The 4,764-nt window shown below is 42.3% G+C and overlaps 1 non-coding gene across 1 annotated transcript; it reads left to right on the top strand.

Moving 5' to 3' along the window:
- Window positions 1-2,406: 2,406 nt before the first annotated feature.
- Window positions 2,407-2,511, top strand: LOC114626421. The gene has a single exon (XR_003712235.1). It is a non-coding gene; the product is annotated as a U6 spliceosomal RNA (small nuclear RNA).
- Window positions 2,512-4,764: the final 2,253 nt, after the last annotated feature.

Below are 4,764 nucleotides of genomic sequence, written 5' to 3' on the forward strand. Positions count from 1 at the left end.
ATATCACTGTTCATTATCAAAGGAACTCAGGACAGGAACTCAAACAGAGCAGGGACCCAGAAGTAGATGCTGATGCAGAGGTTATAGAGGGGTGCTGCTTGCTGCTTGCTTAGACTAACTTGCTCAGCCTACTTGTAGAACCAAGGACCACCCACCCAGGGATGACACCACCCACAATGGGCTGGCCCCTTCTCTATCAATCACTAAGTAAGATAATGCCCTACAATCAGATCTTATGGAGGCATTTTCTCAACCGAGGTTCCCTCCTCCCAGATAACTTGTATTGAGTTGACATAAAACTGCCCAGCCTACTTAGATAACTTGGAACACATTTGTCAGTCTAGAACCAGAAGCATAATGCCTATCAAATGCACAGTGATATTTTCTTTGGTGTTACCTCCATTGCCCAGAAAAACAGACTGTGATGGCAATTCATGGTTTTCAGCTTGTCTACATCTGGAGTGAACTACAATCCAGAAATAGAAGGCATACCTGTGATCCAGATTTTGAGGCTGGAAGACCCAGACTTAACATGGGAGGATACCTGCTTTTGACTCAAATCTTGAGTCACAGTGGCTATGAAAAGCTTAGGTCCAAGCAAAGCAGTCATACGCCTTTAATCCCAGGAGACTGGGGCAAGAAGATCTCTGAGTCCAAGGCCAGCCTGAGACAGAGCAAATTCCAAATTCAGACAAGGTGGTACATACTTTTAATTCGAGCCATACTTTCTGCTGGAGGCCTACATACGGACATTGGAAGAAAGAAGGCTCAGTCTTCTTTGCCTGCTTGCACTTACTTACTTGCCAGCACATCTGTTGAAACCAGATGTTTCAGGATCTTCAGGATTTCATCTTATACAGAAGACCAACTGAAACACTTAGCCTCATGGGACTGAGCAACTACGAGATTCTTGGACTTCCCATTCACAGCTGCCCATTGTTGGGTTAGTTGAACTGCAGACTGTAAGTCATTGCAATAAATTCCCTTACTACCCAGAGACATTCCATAAGCTCCGTGACTCTAGAGAACCCTGACTAATACACAGACCATGCCTGACAACAACTTGCATGGTTGTTCTCTTGCTCCCCTGGCCACCAAAGATGGAACGTGGACACATCCTTTGAAAATGGTGATGATTCTATTTGGGCACCTGGGAATTTGAGGCTGAGACTGAGGAACTGCAGCTCAGCTTCTGAGTGTGAATGGAACTCCACTGTGGAGCCTGGAGAACTGGCTCTATGATAGACGTGCAGATGCAGAAAGGGATCCCTGGGAAGAAAGGAAAAGCAGACAGAAGAATGAGGTAGCAGCTTAAATCATCCATTTGCTCGTGATACAGGACTGAAGAGCCTTCCCTGTATGTCTCAAACAGGAGTCAACACCAGAACCAGAGGAATGAAGAAAGTCTTTCCTGAGGCTCACAGTAAATACAATCGGTTCAACAACCAACAACCAAATATGACATGCCAAAAATAAATGGAAATGTGAGGCAGAGACAAAGACTCTAGAACGGTGTAAAACCATTTTGGATGAAATTCTCAAGGAGACATTCCCAATAGTAAGACTTCAGACAAGCCCTGAGGTAGGTGATGAAACTCTTGAGAGGGAATATGAGGGAGTCGGCTCCATGAGCAGCTTGAGGGAGAATATCTGGTGCTTTTGAAAGATGGCTGAACTCAACTGAGAGACAGTGTGTGACCTCAGGCACAATCATGGGACTCTGGTGGACTGCTCATCTTTGGCAAGCAGCCATCAATCACCCATTGCATTATCTTCTGTGGAGATCAGCAGCAATGAAGATTTGACTGTGGTGGCTGCATATGGCTATACTGCACTCAGAAAGATGAAGCAGGAGGATCACAAGGATGCCACCCTTGGCTACTTAGTGAGAAGTCAGGAGAGAAAGCATGTCAACTGACAGAGAGAGGACTTGCAGTCTGCAGCACTGCAGACGAGGACATAGACCTCACACTTGACACCAAGCAATTTTATATTTGCTTCTATGTCCAAGTCCAGAGCAATGTAGGATATAAGAAAACCATGCAGCCACCAATGAAGCTTGAACATTAGTTCAGAAAGAGGGCACTCTGGGATGAATGTCAGTAGTTAAAACATAGCAGTGGTGATTTAGGATGTTTGCTGCATAAAGATTACCCTGTATAAAGATACCATCATGTAAGCATGGTTCAAACATGAACTACATTTCAGTTAAGTCAAATGTATTTGTAGGAGGGCTGTTGGTATGAAGCTGGAATCAGGCTAAATGTGAGCAGTCTATGTATACATGTGTATAAGTGTATGTATATATAATGATGTCATTTACAATTACTTACACAAGTGCCAACTGAATTTCCACTGGGTAAAAGGATAAACTACAACAACCCTGAGTTATCAGAAACAGGGCACATGCCCACCTCAGCAGCGTATACACTAACACTGCAACAGTAAGAAAAGGTTGGCATGGGCCCTGCACAAGATGACACAAAAATTTATGAAGTGTTCTATATTTAAAAGAAAAATGAAGAAGGGAAGGAAGGAAGGAAGGAAGGAAGGAAGGAAGGAAGGAAGGGGCCCATAGAAAGTTAGAGGAAAGCAGATAATAAGAAAAGTAATGAATAATTTAGACAGAGACAAGGGGCCCTAAAACTGTGGCACCAGGACAAAGGCCAGCAGCTGGTGGCCAGTTAATGACCAGGCTATGCTGAAGGCTAGGGAAGTTCTCTTTGCCCTGAGTGCCTGCTAGCTTTAAGGCACTCCACTGAAGAAGTGCATCATCACATAGAGTGCTAGGTATGTCAAATGTCTCAGGCTTCAGTGGGTAACAGTTTAACATGATCCATGTTAACTGTGCTTGAGGGAAGTTGCACTATTGCGTTTGCTGGTTGTTGGTTTTGAGGTGCCAGGATCACCCCCTGGGGCCTCTGACATGCAAGTGTGTTGCTGCTGAGCTGTATCCTCAGATCCTTAAGCATTCCTTTCTAAGGGTTAGCTTGAAGAACTTTTATTTCCCATGCTTCTTTTGAATGTATCAGCTACCAAGGGTCAGACGATCTCTTCTTACTAGAGCATCAAACCCGACACTTTGGGTCCAACTATTATTGTTGATTCCAAGGTTAATGTGAACCACGGATACAGTTTCTCAAATCATGATTTGGCTTCAAATCATCTCAAGGTTATAACAATGTGTCTGTGGGCAGTTACACGAAACAAGAGAAACAAACATTCCACTGGAGGAAACCCAACCTGGGCATGTCAAGCTGCAGAATTTGGGAGAAAGCAGATGCACTAACCACTATCAAAGCACAGAATTGACCCCAGCATGGCATCTGCCAGCGCTGCTGTCCTAGCCCATGCTCCCTGCTCCCCAAGCTCTCAGAGTGAGCCATCTGCAGATGCCTCATGCTTAGCATTCCAAAGTATTCCCGGTTCCAGTTGCTCTTCATGCTCTTCCTCCCTTCTCTTCATTGGAACCCCACCTTTCAAGACATGGCTCAGTAGACTCTCACCTAGAAATGTCAGTATAGTCTTCACAATACTAATATATGTAGCCCATGCCTGTTGTAACACAGCTCATTGGTTGTAAATCAAAATTCCACAAGCATCCCATAAATAGTGGATTTATCCCTCAAATAGAGTTTCATCCATACATAAGAATATAATTCACTGTGAAGAAGATTGGTGTAAATATATATCCCTACGTGACAAGAATATCTGTGTAAAGTGAAATAAGAAATATATTATTATCCATACATGATTTTAATTATACATGTGTGTGTTTCTTAATGGGAAGAAAATATATATTGTTGAAAATGATGTACACAAAATACTTAGATGGGATTTTTAGAGGCAATACAATAGGAAGTGTCTCTTAAAATATTTTAGTAATTTTAAAAGTTATTCTAAGTTTTAAACTGCAGTGATTGTTGAATCAGATGATAAAAGTATAGAAACAGCATCTCGATGATGGCTGAGTATTTATTGTGACCAAACAGACTAGCACATGTGAACTTAGAATCCTTGAGTGAGAAGACAGAATAGTGAGCCAGAAAAAAAATACCCTAAGAAAACAATAACTAAGAATTTTCTTCAGTTAATGGCAGGCAGTAAGAAGACACAGATACAAAAGCAAAACACGGTGTAACTACAAAATGCTATCCATTCCACAGAGCATGCACAATGGTAGAAAACCAAGAAGAGAAAACTGTCTTCAGGGCTGCTGGAGGAGGGAGATAAGCATTCAAAATATGTAGACAGAGATTGTATTAGCTATGCAGGGAAGTAAAGAGAATTGCTGCACAAATCTCAGAAGCAGTGCAAGCCAGAGATGTTTTTAAAGCGCAGGAGTAAACCCTGTGATAAGGTCTGAATTCCTCGTAGAGTCAAACTGTTTTTTCAGCAGTAAAGTGGAAATATAAACTGTTTGGCTTAGTGTGGTGGCACACACCTGTAGGCCTAGCCCTTGGGAGGCTGAGCCCGAACAATTGTTGATGTAGTTCAAGGCCAGTGTGGGTACACAGTGACACTATCCCAAAAGAAAAAATGGGGGGGGGATGATTCCCTCAAACAAGTGAAAACTGAGTTTATTTCCAGGGACACACAAGGAAGGCATAGAAATCCCTTCAGATGAAAGGACCACAATACCAGACAGATAAGCAAAGAGTGCTAACTAGATACAGAAAAAAGAGAAATAAAAATGTTTTATTTTTAATTTAAAAGACAGCTACCTGTAAAAGTGAATGTATAGTCACATATTATGACTGAAAA

This window comes from Grammomys surdaster, unplaced genomic scaffold (assembly GCF_004785775.1).
Source record: "Grammomys surdaster isolate TR1022 unplaced genomic scaffold, NIH_TR_1.0 234, whole genome shotgun sequence".
Lineage (NCBI taxonomy): Eukaryota > Metazoa > Chordata > Mammalia > Rodentia > Muridae > Grammomys > Grammomys surdaster.